Below are 17,423 nucleotides of genomic sequence, written 5' to 3' on the forward strand. Positions count from 1 at the left end.
AGGGAGGCTTTGCCAATCACAATTACCAGGCCAGTCCTGCAGAGGGGCCGCAGGCAGGCTGGCTCTCCCTCACCTCTGATAAGAGAGAAGCAGGGAAGAAAGGGAACAAGAGGAGGAAGAAACAAATTGGACATGGACGGAAGTGCTCTCTCTCTCTCTCTCTCTCTCTCTCTCTCTCTCTCTCTCTCTCTCTCTCTCTCTCTCTCTCTCTCTCTCTCTCTCGGACATGATACTCAGACTTACTCAGACCTGCCGCTCATTAAGCCCTGAAACACTGTGAGACGTGCTGGAAAACACTCTAATGCTGTCTCAACAGCCCGGCTAGTGCCGACGGCAAGGCTCGGAGAAGTGCTTCCATCGTGTCTGAGACGTTCCTGTGAGTATTCACTCAGCTCTCTCTGTGTTGATTGGTTCCCTAATGTGTGCATGCGTAAATGCCCTTCAACTGACACTGAACGAGGGATAGATGAGCCGTGCCTCGCGTTGTGCTTTCAGCGAGGGGGCTCTTATGAAGGACTAACACATCTGTCTCAAGCGAGGCCGATTTCCGTGTGACGGTTGTGTACTTCCTCTCCCCCACCCCCTCCGCATCCGCATACTCCTCCTTCTCCGTGGCTTAAAATAGACATCTGAAATACTGGAAGAAGCATGAGGGTGTCTCTCGTAAAGGGTTGATTGTGCTGACCAAAGCGGGCAGACTGCTGTGTTGTTTCAGCCCTTGTTTTTGGACAACAATGGAAAGTCTTGCGCACCGAAGGAAGCAATTTGTCTCCTGTTTCGCTACACAGACATGGGGGTGGAAGAAAAACATTGTCACCTCCGGGTGTTTCGTTATGGATGTCAGTGATAAGACAAACATACAATTACGCTCAATTTTCTCCCTGAGGTACATTTTTACACAAGTTTGCCGCAGGAAAGGCTTGTGATCGCAAGCTGAGTGATGTTGAAGACTTTCTCGTCGGAGTGGTCCAGACTATTCTTGTCTATCTTGTCCATCCTTATAAGCTTATAATATAATAATAATAGTGCATTCATATAGTGCTGCTCAAGACAGTGAAGGCGAGTTTCTCCACCCAAGTCACTACAACAACATGAACAACAAGGTGGAGAGGTTCTGGTCCAAGTTGATCCCGGTAATCGACAAAATGTCCACAGTTTGCGGTTAAATTCTGTAAAATCTCAATAACCAGGATTGGCACTATATATATGTGATGCGCACTTTGTATTTAGTTATCTAGCAGACACACGCCGGCTGGCGATGCAACATAGTCAAAAGGCTTAGAATTTGAGCAGTCAATCGATATTGGAGCCACTACAGAATTAAGTTCCCAAAACAACCGGATGAGTGCTGGCTGAACAGCTGTAAGAATCAGAGGCCATGGTTTTACCATCATACACTATTATTATTGAACGATTGATTTTGGACTTTATCCATTTCCTCTTTAAAACCTTGTCATTAACTACTGTTTATTGTTAACTGTGTTGCTGTAACCAGTCATCCATTGACTTGGGTGAGGTCAGTGTAGCCTTTCAAGGTTGAATTCACCAACGTGAGGATAGAGATAAGTTGGATGAAGACCATGGTCTGAAAACGAGCGTATTATACGATCAAATGAAAACCAGCCATTACAGCTCTGGCCGTCCTGACGAGGGACAAGAGAGGCTGATGTCAAAATCAGCTGTGATTCACAGAGAATGAGGACAGGACTAAAAAGGCAATAATCCAACAATTTAATTACACCGATCGTGATGTGGGTTAAGGCTGCCCTATCGCACACATAGATAAACTAGGGAAATCTGCTTTGTGTTCAGAAATGCTTTTCTTTATCCCTCCTTGTGTTAATGCAATCGTTTTGACTCGCCTTATATATGTGTTAAGAGCGGGTTTCCCTGACAAAGAAAGTAATTTAAAGCAAGCCTGTGTTTAGTATATTGTCCCTGGCACTCTATCGATCTGGCCTTGCTCTACCGTCCTGAGAGGAGTATATGCCTGAGATTTAACTCTGGGTGCTAAGGACCCTCAATTAATTATAGATCCATCAACGGGGATAGAAGCGTGGGCATCCATTGATCTCCCAGGGAGTGGAAAGTCAGATAGAGAGTGAAGGCAAGGGAGAGAGGGAGAGGGATAAGAGACAGGCTGGGCTAAAAGTCAGAGTGTTCATCTAATTTAGTGAATCAACCTGGCTGGGGGCTGTGTGATTCTTGTGTGATTCTATCGTCTTTAAATGTCAGTCCTGGTGTACACTGGCCACACACTAGGGTCTGTTAACGCACATTTGCATTCACACGGACAAACAATTCTAAACCGTTATACCAACACTATACTACTCCCAACCCATGTTTATATGCCAGCTCACCACCCAGTCTGAGTACACAGTTAACCAACGGGTCAAACCTCACAGCCAGCGGTTGTGTTGTTCATTATTTACGGTATATTCCAGATTCTGTTTCACCTAACATATAATCAATGTACACCACACTTCTCCCCCTGGTCCATTCCTGCCTATTGAGTGTAAATCCCGATTCAAACAGTACACCAGTATACATCCCCATCTCCAGTGCTCCCCCACCCCCGACCGTTTGTTTGGATGGATACCCAACAGCACAGTGAGAGGGCACGGTTTACGATCTGCCCGTCTTTTGGCGAGCACAGATAAGTAAACAAGCACAAGATCTAGTACAAAAGTCCCACGACGGCATGTGTGTCCATGCCCACTTGAAAACACAAGTGTTTGCGCTAACACTTTACAAGAAAGGCTACGCTAATTAACACTTATTGAACAGAATTATTATATCACATCATTTTAGGGGGAAGGGTTAGCCCAATTATTGAATGCATAAATGAATACCTTGGCTAACATGAACATCATTGCTTTAGTTGACATAAACATTAGATAACATAAATAAACATAAACATAGACATTAGTAAACATGAACGCTATTAGAAGAAAATGAGTTACCAAATTACCATTAAAAGACTATTAATTAACTATTAGTTAATTATTATTACTGCAATTACAAATTAATTGTTAGTTAATTATTGCAAAATAAATGTACCCTTATTTTAGCGAATTACTGTGTTTATTTCCCAAGATGCTGGCTCCACCGTGAAGCCTGATAGTGTGTAACTGCATGTTGGGAAGTGGGTGTGGGGCTTGGGGGGTGCGTGAGGGGAACTTCAGAGTGCTCTGTGTGCTGCAGATTGGATCAGCTCGCCTGGTCACAGGAAGCATCCCGTAATGATAGGCCTCTCGGCTGCCACGGAAACCACAACGAGCTGTCCTACGGGGAGAATAGGGGAGGGGGGCTGATGACGAAGGGCTCTGGCACGAGCAGCCCTGGGCTCCCTGGCAGACTGCCCCCAGGCAGTGTTGACAGTGAGTTAGTCTGAATTTACTCTGCCAGTCAATACCCCCCCCCCCCCCCCCCCCCCCTCCCACCACCACCACCACCATCGCACCCCCACCTGGTAAGCAATGGGGAGCTGATGGATGACCGGGCACGTTCCTTTTCCCGTATGTGATGCTTGTTTGAGTAATGTGTTCAGGTTTGAGTGGGTCGCCTCCCAGCGTCCTTTGAAACGTACCTGTGTATTACACAGGTACGTATATGAACATGCATGTTCCCGTGTAATGAAAAGGTAGATGGATGAGATCGAGTAGACAGAGAGACAGTATATAGGGGCACGAGTAAAAAAATTCACTATATTTGAAAATTGAGTAATGTAGTATAATATTGTTGAAGTAAAATGTAATATAGAATAGACAGTGATTTGAAGTATAGTACATAAGAGCATGAGTAAAAGAAATTGCCTTTGATAATTCTGCCCCTCGACTGTCTGTTTCCATGTAAATAATTTGCTCACAAGAAACCATACCTAGGAGCCTGCCGTGCCGCGCGCTGATGTCTTTATCTGTGTGTTGTGTGTGGGCGTAACCTGTCTCTGTGTACAAATTATTTGTGCTTGTGATTTTATTCCTGTGTTTTGAGCAAGCTCCCAGATCAAAGTGTCAAAGCAACGTCTGACTGTGCCCAGTGGGGGAGGGAAGGAGGGTGTTTGCGCTGCCTAATCACTGAGTCACTGGCTCCGTTCCCTACTACCCCTCCCCCCGCTGCCATCGCAGTTAATGCGACGCATGCGGTTCTGCCGGTTTAATTCATAGTAATGGGCTGGCTTGTCAGGATTATTAATCACACAAACAAAAAAAGGGAAAGAAAGAAGAAAAATTCCCCCAGAAGGCTGCAGCCCGCTGTGGGAGCTGTGTGCCTGTTGGAGAGCTCTATACCTGCTGAGGGATCTGCTGCCCGCTGCCTGAGCGCCGCGCAGAGTGCGTCTGGTGCTGAAGAAGTGGACGCATGTTACGTCCTGGCGCGGCATGACCTTTGACCTTGCCCAACTCAGGATGTCGTGCTTCAACCCCTCCGTTATACCGCACTCTTTCTCTTTGGCCTGTTAAAGGCCAAGCTCAAGTTCGGCTTTATTGTCCCGTGTATTACAAATAAATGCACTGGCTTTCCCTGAATTGACCCAAAGGACACATCATCTCCCAAAAAAACAACCGAAACATTACAGACTTACATAGAGTAGGCATTTTATTCACCATACCGGAAGACATTAAGTACTACTACGGCGATGTGAAGGGAAAACGGGATTGTCAGATGTTCAGCCATCTGACAGCCGGTGGAAATAAACTGTTACTGTGTCAGACTGTTTCAGTTCTCTCTGTTTTCGTGTAAAGACGGGAATAAGAGTCAGGTGTGTGTGTGGGGAGGTGGGGGGATGGAGGGAGGGGGTGGCAGGGCAATGTAAAGGTAACAACCATTAAAGTCAAATGTGATCTGGTGAGGCGAGGTGTCCGTGGGGGGTCGGGGTTCCTAGCGTAAAGCGTGCTGAAAGGGCGAGCGGGTGAAGGGAGGAGGAGCACGGACGCGCATGGAGCCCTCTCCTGGGCGCCACAGCCGGTTAAAGTGTAAACTCAGACGCCTTTATCCCACGCACCGCCGCTCCCGTCAGGGTCTGTTTACAACCGCCCCCTGCGGATAGTGTGAACCGACACAGCCGCGGGGCTCGGTTCCTGTTCGACTTGGTACTTGACCTGTTTAAGCGCCGTGTCTTTTGCCGTTCAAAGTGGAACTTTGCAATGAGCTTGACTTTCACTTTCCCAACATGAGGCTGCCTGTGCCAAAAAAGAAGCAGCTGAAAAAGGCTGAAGGTGCTTGCGACACGCAAGGCTGTTGCCCCTGTTGTAATGTAAAAGAGCAGGACTACGAAATGAATGCCTTTTTCGCGGCTGGGTGCTGGATAGTGTGGCAGTGTGGAAATGTATGGCATGGGGTAGGTGGGTAGGTGGGTAGGTTATATGGGTAGGGGGGGGGTGGGATGTACATGGGTAGGGTTGAGTGGGTGTGTATAGAACATGGGTAGGTGTAGGTGGTTGGGTAATGTACATGGGTAGGGGTGAGAGGGTGGCTAGCTAGTGTGCATGGGTAGGGGAGGTTGGGTGGATAGTGTGAATGGGAAGGGGATACTTTAGGCCAGGGGCTGTAGCATTCTGCTGTACAGCATGCAGGGCTTCCCTGGCTGCGCTTATAAGCCATCTCTGTTGAACTGACAGCCCTGCCGCCTGTATCAGGTTGCTTTTCAATCGCACCACCTCCCTAATCCCTGCCTGTCATTCCACAGCATTCAGAGCTCAACCCCCCCTGCCCCCCCCACCAGCCCCACGCCACCGCCCATCTCCTCATTCCATGGCCTTCTCCCTCACTCTGTCACTCCATCCCGACCCGCTTCTCAGTGATCCTAGCTCTTCTCTCTCTCTCTCCTTCTCTCTCTCTCTCTCTCTCTCTCCTTCTCTCTCTCTCTCTCGCTCTCTCTTTCTCTCTCTCTCTCCTTCTCTCTCTCTCTCTCTCTCCTTCTCTCTCTCTCTCTCTCCTTCTCTCTCTCTCTCTCTCTCTCTCTCTCTCTCTCTCTCTCTTGGCCTATCAGCGATATGGTAATGCACAGCACCATTCCTTTCTTGGCACAGCTGCCATGACAACTCCTGCGGGGGCGAGGGGAGGGAGGGGGTTACTTCTTCCCAGGGTAGGTACCCTCCCTGCCGGTGTGGATGCAGATATGGGGGGGACAGGGGGTGGGTGGGGTATGTGTGCATGTCAGCTTGGCTCTGCAGGTTGAACACGCTGTACACAACAGCAAAGCCAAGGGCTGAGTGCTGAAATTGCCTGGCGATTAAAGCGATCTCTGGGTAGAACTGCGTACAAAGTTTTTGTAGGGAAAAATGTTTGACTCCTTTTTTCATTGAACACGGCTCCTAACAGAGCTTAGCGTGTTTGCAGGGCCAAAGCGTGTGCATGTCCAATTTGTAATTGGCACAGCATGGAGCCCCCTACCAACAGCCTCCGTTTATAGACGGCCGGCTCGCCGCTGGCGCTGTTGACATGGTGATTTAGTGGATTATATTCATGTTTCCCGCTCGCAGTCCGTGGGAGATGGTGATATGGGGCCCGACAGCCTGTGTCGGCTCAACAGGGTTTTCCCTATAATATTGTATTCCCTGCCAGAGAAATGCTTTGTCTGGATCTGAAACACCCTTCAGCCGCAGCACGCGGGGAGTAATGTGAGTGCCAAAACAGAACCTGACAAACAAGACCTATGAAACCAGACCGTACCTGATCAACCACAGCTATGTCCAAACCTTACATTACCTGGCCAACCAGTCCTAATGAAACCAAACCGAAGGCACACCTTAGGTGTTACAATTTGTGTCAAATGACTTATTTACTAGTAAGTAGGTGTATAATGAGCAGGATTATGTGCAGACAGCTAGCATTACTGTGAAGTAAACCCTTTTCAGGGTGATGCAGGAACCTGACACGAATACACATACATAAGGTGACATGTTTGTGTTTTTATTGCACAGCTTTTCCTGGCCAGAGAATCAGATAATGACTGTTCAGTAAATCCATGGCTTCCTGTTTTCTGCCAGGGAACATATACCTCCCCCTTCCCCACAGCTTGATAAGCCTACTAAGAGTGTGTTGTGTGTGTTGGCTGATGTCCGCTCCACTCAGTGTTTCTTTAGACAGGTCTGTCAGTCTGGCAAGGTGACTGTGGCACAAAGCAGGACAGCAGTAACCTTTGAACCCCGAGCTACTCAGCTGTGCTGAAACGCTGACACAACTTACTTCCGACACTCCCCGAGCATATCGCTGCCCATTGATCTCTCTCTCTCTATCGTATTTCCCAGTCTCTCTCTCTTCCTCTCTCTCTCTCTCTCTCTCTCTCTCTCTCTCTCTCTCTCTCTCTCTCGCTCTCTCTCTCTTATTTCACTGTCCCTCTCTCTTTCTCTGTCTTTTTATCTGTCTCTTGTATATCATGCTCTTCCTCTCTCTCATATATAATGTGTTTTTCTGGCTCTTTCTATACTTTATTCTCTATTTCCCTGTTCTGTTTCTATTCCATTTCTCTGGAATATACCATATCATACGTGATAATGTATGCCGTTAGGTGGGTTGTTTATCCAAAGCATTATACAATACCCCAAGTGCATACATTCTTAGCATGACTCACTCTCTCTCTGTCTCTCTCTCCCCTCTCTGAAGTATTAACGTCTTGCAATAAAACCTGACTAATTAAATCACACATCATAAATACTCCACTGACTAATATAGTTGAAGTGTGTGTGTGTGTGTGTGTGTGTGTGTGTGTGTTCATTGGGCTCCTGTGTCTGTCTGTGTGTGTGTGTGTGTGTGCGTCTAAGAGAAAATAAGTGTTTGTGTACGAGTGTTTGTGCACACACAAGTGTGCGATTGACTTTGTGTCCACGTCCTTTAAACGCACCCCACAGAATCGTATCTACCAGAGAAAGTAAATACCAACTCTAACACTCGTATACCTGAGTGTGTCGTGTGTTTGTTTACGAATGTTTGTTTGTCGGTGTGTGCGTTTGTCTCCATGTCAGAGAAACTATTCGGTTGCTCTTGGCAGGGTTGGTTCTCTGCGATTAACGGCAGTGCAGATGGTCTACAGTTGCCGTTCAGGGGAGGGGATTAACTCCTAATGTTTAAAACCAGCCTCATTCCAGGACACTGGAGATTCTCTTGGATCTAACCCTTCCGTCTCGCTTGGATCTAAACCCCTGGCCCCTTTGCCCTCCCCAGGCTATTGTGTTCACAAGCAGCACAGGGCTCACTACAACAGAGGGCCTTCAATGTACTGCCATGTACATTTGTTTTAATGCACTGTGGCTGGACTGTAGTGAGTAGACTGTACACACATCTGACATCCTCAGCCCCCCACACACAGACACACACACTTGGCCTGAACAATAGCTGCCACTTCCGCTGTTTGAAGATAAATCCTTTGCAAGGTTGGACATCTTTGCGGGGTATCAGTAGAAACAAGAACAGCAATAGTGGGGAGTGTTGTTATGTAGGGATACTCGCCTACTCGGGGTGTTTGCATGGTAAGGGGTGTTTGTGGAGGGAGGACCAATGGATCAGTGGGCTGCCTGGGAAAATACAAGAGGAAGATGGAGCTGAGTGGAGCAGACATGTGTACCTACCCACAAACCTCATCCTTCACTGCACAACCATCCACACACTATCTCTCTGTCTCTGTCTCTGTCTCTGTCTCTCTCTCTCTCTCTCTCTCTCTATCTCTCTCTCTCTCTCTCTCCCCACACCTGGGTGGACGTCTAATAGAACAGGTGCTGGAAAACAAACCCTCGCTGCTTAAACTCTGAGCGTTGTTATTTATGGCGTGTGAAAGTGCTTAAAGCAGCTGACCTGTCGCCCGACTCAGACCCAGGCAGGCCCCATGCTGAGCCACTGGCAGCTTTATTCTCCCATTCACCTGCTGGATACTGTTAGTTCCTATATTTCTATAGGTGGAATATGGCTATTTGTGCTTTGTGCCTTTAAGGAAAAGATGGCGAGGAGAAGGGGATTGAAAGTGAATCAGTACTTTACAAGGATTTGGCACTACATTTCACCGCGTCGAAGGCCAGCATCGGTATCAAACTCAGCAGCAAACTGCAGTCAGGTCAAGAACCTGGGAGAAAGAAGCACTGGGATGATCCTCCCGGAGATGGTTTCTGACAGTTTTCTGTCAGAAATTCTATGTCTGGATGGCATGTGTCAGATGATGCTGCATGTGGAGAAGCTCTCTCTCTCTGTGAAGGTTTTCGGGGGGTTGCGGTTTGCTGTTGTGATGTCCAATGTCGTTTTGGTGGCCGATGGTGTTGAAATGAACATCCTTTCTGGGAAACAGCTCTGGTGGATTTTCCTATAGTCAGAAGGCCAAAACTCCTTCAAAACTTGTGACATCCCTGGCATCGCTTCGTGTGATAAAACACATTTTACAATCCCAGGGCACATTCTTGTTAATCATTCTGTTTAATCAGCGTCCTGTTATGCCTACCCTGTCAGGGGGATAGAGCATCTACGCAAGGGACAAGTGCTCCCGAACACGATTTGAATCAATATATGCTTAAAATTTGAGGGAAATAAACCTCTTGAGTGCACAAAACTCTTAAATCTTTTACATCAATTCAACGAAAACGGAGCGAAAACAAGCGTTGGTATTTTTGTTGAATAAACGTGTTTCACTGGTAGAGGAGGACGAGGACATCTGTTAACAACTGTCTTCTTCCTCCGCTGCCACCATGAGCCGTGCTGATCATGGCAAATTATGATCTAGGGAAAACATGGGTTTATTCAACCGGATGTGTGGAGTGTGTGTGGGTTGGGGCGTGCGTGTGGTTGTGTCATGGAGAATGTGTGTGTGTGTGTGGGTGTGTGTGTGTGTGTGTGTGTGTGTGTGTGTGGGTGTGTGTGTGTGGGGGGGGGATGGTCTTGAGGCCGGACTAATGCAGAGGAATGTGTTTAATACAGCACAATGAATTTATTATGAGTTGCCCGGTTGCCAGTTTAAATGCTCCATCTCCATTACAGTCAAATGAGTCCATTTCAACACCGACTGGGGCCGGCGTGCTTGGTGTGTGGCTGTGTGGGGAGAGTCTGTGTGTGCTTTGGTTTCTGAGGACCGGGTAAGTACCCGGATCATAAAATTCTGCTTTTATCTGCTGCTTGAGGCCGCTGTGCTGGTACCTGCACCCCAGGTCCTGGCTCCTCATTCACAGAGGACTGGAGCTAGCACTTGAGATTTAAAGGGCAGCGTTTATCATTATGGGATGGGATAGGTGTGTGTGTGTGTATATGTGTGTGTGTGTGTGTGTGTGTGTGTGTGTGTGTCTGTGTGTGTGTGTGCGCGCGCGTGTGTGCGTGTGTGTGTGTCTGTGCTTTTATGTGCACTTTGTGCTTGTGGCAAGCTAAATCTGTTTATGCTGGGTTGTTTGTGATATGTGTGTGTGTGTTTTGGCCAAAATTGACAACGAAAAATTGTGTGCATGTGTTTTCCAGCGTGTATTAGTGCGTTTGTTGCTGTGTGCGTCCCTGTGTTTTATTCAGATCCCTGCAGACGGCATAACAGCAGTATTGTTCAACAACCCAGTGTGTTTTATCTGAAAATACTTTTCACACAGACACTGCTTCCTTTGTTATCGCACGCACGCACACACGCACACACACATACACATACACAAACATGCACGCACACACACACACAAACATATGAATACTTCCACACACCACACTTCTGCATCTTTTTCATTGTCATACTCAACAGAAGTTGAAGGCACGAGCACACACAAAGGCGCACACACACACACACACACACACACACACACACACACACACATACACAAATCGTGAGACGAAAATGTTCTGTAGCTCATGTCGTAACCAAACCCACAGATGGAGGGTCAAACCAATAAGCCCGGCAGCATTTTAAATTGTATTTGTAATTAACACATCCAGACTCTTCCCTCTGAAACATCCATCAAACATAATACACTCACAGCTCTATAAAGGACACTGGAAATATTGGGATGTGAAGCAATTCTGAAAAAAGCACGGTGTATTTACAAAGATTTTCATTCAAAACAAATACCAACAGTCCATGGCAGTTACTGGCACCATGAGACCACATCACAAGACTTGGCTGGCAGACACTAGAAAATCGGGGAGGTGAGAAGGAAAGAGATCATGGAAGTCTCTTCCTTATCACTTCCTTGTTGACATAACACGCTGACAGACCCTGCCAGAAGGGGAGGAGTCAAGAAGAGCAGGAACAACACAGGGGACTTTCACTGGAATGGGTCCGATAAGGAGAAGAATAAATAAGCATTACCAAACCAAACAGACGTGAGCTTTGGCAATGCCATTTATTTAATATGTCAATGTGGATATTATGTCAATGTGAACATTGACATCAATATCCAAACACACACACACACACACACAGACACACACACACACACACATTAATGATCACACGGGGTCTGCCTTCCTCAACACAGAGGGTCACGCCTGGAGTATCGCATGCATGTGCAGAAGCAGGTTCGCGCACCCTGCTGCTATGCTCTCCTCATTTTTTGGAAAGTGAGCATGAAATCTGATGACTTTGCCGCATGTAATATTCAGCATCAACAGTGGAAAGCCTGTTTGAGGTAAATGAGCTGTGGCGACAGAGCGTGTACCCGAACTGAAGAATTCACCCGAGCGCACACACAAACTTTGTGCAGACACATGCATGCACGTAGCACCCCCTGCCCACCGACGCGTGCGTTGGCAAACGCCCTTGCACTCACATACACACACACACACAGAGGCGCACACACGCAGTCCCACACAGGCGCACACACACACATACACACTGGCGCACACACACACACACAGTCACAGTCACACACAGGTGCGCACACACACAGACACACACACACACACACACACACAGACACACACGAACACACATCAAGGCAGATTACTTACCCATTTCTCAGAGTATAGTTTACTCAAAATGAACATGTGAGCGTGTGTGTGTGCGTGTGTGTGTGTCTATGTGTGTGTTTGAATAGGTAATCAGGAGATGTGTAAAGAGCCGCTTGCGGCTGCGTGGTTGAGGTTAAGAAGCGAGCACCCTGACACGACAGGTGCACCATTGAATCGCTCTCTCTCTCTTTTGATCGACTGACGCAGCGAGAGACGGAAGTCACAGCAGGCGTACGGGTGTAATCACAATGCACCCACGGACGCCCGCACCTGCAGCACGGGCCCTTTCATCCTCCGTCCTCAAACACCCCCCACGCATCACTCTCCTAGGCAGGCCGGACCAGGAGGGGCCAGCGGGGGGTCGTGGGTGGAGTGCACCGGTGGGTGGAGAGTTGGAGTTCCCAGAGAGTGACTAATATCGCCCCCATCTTTCCGGATAGCACTAGTGAAGGGGCCCTTGGTGAGGACAACGTGATCTCAAAACCTGAAACTACCCATGTGGTTCAAATACCCACATCAGCCGTCTCCCTGTATAGGCATCCAGGGGCAAGGTACCTTAGCCCCATGAGACCATCCTGATCTTTCAAGTTCACATTCTGTCTCTTTCTGCAGATCACTCAGGTGTTCAGGCCTTAGTATGCCTTTTCCAAAAATAACTTACTGATCACTGTTAAAGTAAAACCCCTTCTGAAAGCCTTGTCTGCTGGCGCAAATACGTTTCTCTTAGGTATAGGAATATCTTAGGTTGATTATCGCTCCATATGAAACAGGGAACAAGAAGCCCCTTGGATTTTGGTTCTGGGACAGTCTCTAAATAGAAGTACTGCTATAACATTGCAGGCCTGCTGGATCTGAGAGTACTGTTATTTTATCAGATTGGCTTGAGTTTTTGTGTAAGGCCGCAGCCATATTTTGTAATAAACTGCTGCCCAGCCAAGGCCTGAATGATGCAAAACTAAAACTTTAATATCTGAATGGCCTCACCAGGCCAAAGATTCCTAGCCCCAACCTGCTACTTAATGTTAAAAAAATGCACACATTGCTTGAAAGTGTCTGCCAAGTTACTGAATAGTGAATGGCTGCGGAGGAGAGCGTGACTGGACTGGGGGTAATAATCTGGGACACAGCGTTGCTCCTTCAGCCATGAAACCCAAGTCAATGTGTCACCGAATCTCTACATACAGTTCACCTTAGAGACGTTCTTTGAACACAAACTACCCTTACACGGTAAGAATTAAATAATGAAGAAGAAAAATCGATAAATAGGCATATAGACAGACATCGATAGACAGATAGATAGATAGATAGATAGATAGATAGATAGATAGATAGATAGGACTCAGCCATGTTGAACGAGGAGAGAGAGGAATGTGAGGAGACAGTTCTTGACTGAACCACCGCACACTGACTGTTTTCCATGTTTACAGTATTACACACAGTTTGTCCAGGAGTCCAATGTTTAGATAGATAGGTCGATAGACAGAATAGATGAAACAGAACTTGCTAAGGGTGTTGAATGGATACAACCCATTCAGTGGTCATTTGAATATTTAAGTCTGTACGCTAAGAATAAACTAACCCAACTCTACAGCCTCTCACTGTGTTATCCCTCTATGCAAATGAGGTGCGACAAACGCACCACTGTTGGAGTAGAACGACTCGACTGGCTGGGCCTTCTTGTCCTCAGAATGACATGGTTCCCCTTCCTCAATGCTCTCCCACTCACAAACAGACACACACACACACACACGTACACCCATACAGCCACGCAGGCAAGTACATGCACATAAGCAAATGAACATATGCACATGCACACACACAGACACACACACAAACACACACACATACAAATACATGCACACACACAGACACCCCCAGTTACACGCACACACACACACACACACACAGTCACACACACACACACGCACACACACACAAATACACGGTCACACACGCCCGCGCGCACACACACACGCACGCACACACACTGACACAGACACAGACACACACACAGACACACACGGTGCTGAGGCTGCAACAATCCCCTGCCCCCTCTGTTCCCACCGGGGCCGAGACAGCAGCAGGCAGCGGACATTCCTCCCAGCAAGAGAGAGAGAGAGAGAGAGAGAGATGAGAGAGAGACCCGGAGAGAGACTGACAGAGAGAGGAAGACTGAGTATGAACACAAGTATGTGTGTGAAGGGTTGTCTTCTTGTGTCAATATGTATGCTAGTGTGTATATATGTATTTATATAGAAAGAGCCTTGGGGATCACAAACATGCTCCCGTGCACTCGCGTGTGTGTGTGTGTGAGTGCATATGTGTTTGTGTGTGTGTGTTAAAGGAGGGTTGTGCCTTTAAAAGTAATGGACCACGGATCAGTCCTTTCCCTACAATAGGCCTCCTCCCTAGCCTCTGGGCCCCTATAGAAAAGGCCTAAGTGAGCACTTAGAGCCAGCTAGCTGGTGCACAGAGGCTTGAATAATGGTGTTTAGATAGACCTCCCTGGTGCCTTCACTTAGCTAAATTACACTGCGATGGTGTTGGAGAAATACTAAATAGTTGTGTTCTTCTTTGTTCAATGGGAGGTTGGTTTTAAATGCCAGGTCAGGGTTTTTAAACATATTTTATACCTTCAATTGAATCCCCTCGATTGTCATTGAGCGTGTGTAACTGATTGCCGCAAATCTAATGTAGATTACAAGGCATTGGTTAAGGACGATTTAATGCGTCACAGCCGACTAACTTTGTTAACAAAAGCTTCAATCTTCATTCTATAAGCAGACAGCTTTTCTGTTAACTTACTTACAAAACCTACAACCTGTCTGGCAGGCGGCCTTGTTGTTTAAACAACCTTAAAGGATTAGCTGCGTCTGGCGATGATGGGAGCATTTCGGAGATACTATAGTTGAGAAGAGAAAAATATGAAAACATCTGTTTGCCGCTTTCGATTTAAATGAATGCACGCGAGGTTCGCACAGTTCACCGATTTTGGCTGCCTGTGAATGAGCCAGCGAACCGCCAGGAGAAGTGCTGCAATTACCACTCAGACAGCTCTTGGTAAAAACAAATGAACCTGCACCACCCAGAGCCCCAGGGAGAGAAGCACCTCAGTGGAATAAGCACTCAAACACGTGTTCATAATTGTTTATTGAACAGCTTATTTGGAGTATTATGCACTCGGCTCTGAATGGCCCTTCCACTCATTAGGGCTTGAAACCATTATTACACTGGGTCTCGGATGGGGTAGTGGCCATGGTGATGGTTCAGTTGGTTTTTCGGATCTTAAGCCAGATAATTGTGACACATTTTTGTCTGTTTTTGTAGCCTCGTGAGGCCATCCTGAGAGCGCGAGCTATACTTCTGTTTCACCGTCTCTGCAGATCAGGCTGGCCTCGAGTTGATAGGACCAATCAGCTCTCCGGGCTTGACGGAGCAATCAAAACAGTTTTTATCCGAGGTAGACTGAATAACGATGTTAGATGATAAAATGCTTTTATCCGAGTTCGGAGAATAGGTTTTTACTTTACTGCTTCCAACCAGATTAGTCAAGAGCAAAGAGGACAACAGTGTCGCTCTGACTGTCGGGAGTGTCCTGAACAACAGGCCCCACTCAGATGTGGAAATTACAATTACTGGGCAGAAACCTCCCGCCACCCCATATGCAGTGTGATCCAGACCAAGAGGATGGGAATACACTTGCTTAGGATGCTTCGAGTCCACGAAGAATGAGATCTGGGACCGATCCCCATTGTTTGGTATGGGTAAAAGCGTCTGGAAAATCGGAAATCATTAAAAGCCAAACAATTGAATTGTGTCTTGTCCTGTACGGCACGTTCCTTTGCTCTGCGAGCTGGGAATGCAGAGCAAAGGACCCCCCCCCCCCCCCCCCGTCTCCGCGACTGAACCGTAGTCTAGGAGTTATTCCAGGACAGCGGCGTGGCTCTCAGCAGCTCGTCTCTCTTGTACAGTAGTGTAGGCTGACTCCTCTGTTCCTCTGGCTTCTATTATTCTGCTCTGATAAATGACTCTCACAGCTGCTCCTGATAAGAGTCGTCTCTGCCTTTTCAAGGCTTACTGGTAGGGAGGGAAAAGGGGGGAGGAGACAACAGAAAAGAATAGCGAGTTGGGGACTCATGGTCCAATATCAAAGAAACCTACTTCTCTATGCACTATGAAGAGATGGGTTTCTGCATACCAGCCGTTGATAAAGCACAGCCTGGTAATATATATATTACCTGTGTGTGTGTGTGTGTGTGTGTGTGTGTGTGTGTGTGTGTGTGTGTGACACTGCCTCTAAATCCTGCAGCTGAAGGAACTGCACAAACATAAATGCTGAGGTCTTGCTGTTGAGCTTACCTGTCACCATAACCAATGTGAAGCAGAATGTGTTTATATCCTGTGTATACATATATCCATAAATATACATACATATATGTATATATATATATATATATATATATATATATATATATACATACACATAATTCTGAATAGCAAGTCAAGCTGAATGTCAAGCACTTATGGAGGTGAATAAAGTATCACTATTCCTCTCTGTCCTCGACACATGAGCCAAACGTCTTCGCTCCATCGTTACTACGGAAACAGCCCTGTACGTGAAAAGGCTTTCGCCCCTACGTCATGAGGAATCCTGATGCCAGCGAAACCGCACAGCGCAGGGACGCGGGGAAGGCCGGGCTGGGCTGGGCACTCCTCCAGATCAGGAGAATGCAGAGCTGGGAGGACCTCCCCGGCTGGCTGGTAACCCACGGAGGAAAGGCCTCGTCAGCGAGGGCTCCAGTAGCGTCGGGCGGCGGAGATGCCGCTGCTGCCACATCCCGTCTCTCACACCGCGTCTCACTGCACGTTCTCCAAAGAGCAGCACTTTGAACCAAGCCCGCTCTGCCCGGCAACAACGGCCTCTTGCCTAAGCCAATAAGTGCCCGGCGGTTGGGTTTGTTGTTGGGCACTCCTAATCCATGTGTGTGTATCAGTGTGCACCTGTGTCTGTTTGTGCAACTGTTCCCAGTTCCCTCATGCAAAACTCCCAATGTAGAAAAAGCAGTGCAGTTCAATGGGCCTAGTGGAATCCAAATGAGGACCATGGGGATACCATGCAGTCACACAGATAACCCACTATATCAATCCAAAGAATAGAAAGAATGGCCCAAAACAAACCAACCAAAATCAACAATAACAGCATATAAACCTATACGCAACTTAAAATGTTCTGAGAGACAGAATAAGATGTAAAGGTGTTGACTTTTCAGCACTTTAGACCTGATAACTACTGCAGTCAGAGCTCATTTATAACCGCTGGGCAGGCCAGCCCAGGTTCACCCCGATCCCCTAATGAGGTGACAGAATAAACTCAGGAATGGAAAATAAAATAGGAATATCCACTTTCACCGTAACAGCCACCAAAGTGTGCAATAACTTCAAATGAATCCGGGGGCCTTTACTGTGTGTTTGGTGAAGGGAAGGCAGTGTGATTCACGGAGCATAATTACCCTTAATAACCCTGAGGC

The sequence above is a fragment of the Pollachius pollachius genome (assembly GCF_949987615.1).
Source record: "Pollachius pollachius genome assembly, chromosome: 1".
Taxonomy (NCBI): Eukaryota; Metazoa; Chordata; class Actinopteri; order Gadiformes; family Gadidae; genus Pollachius; species Pollachius pollachius.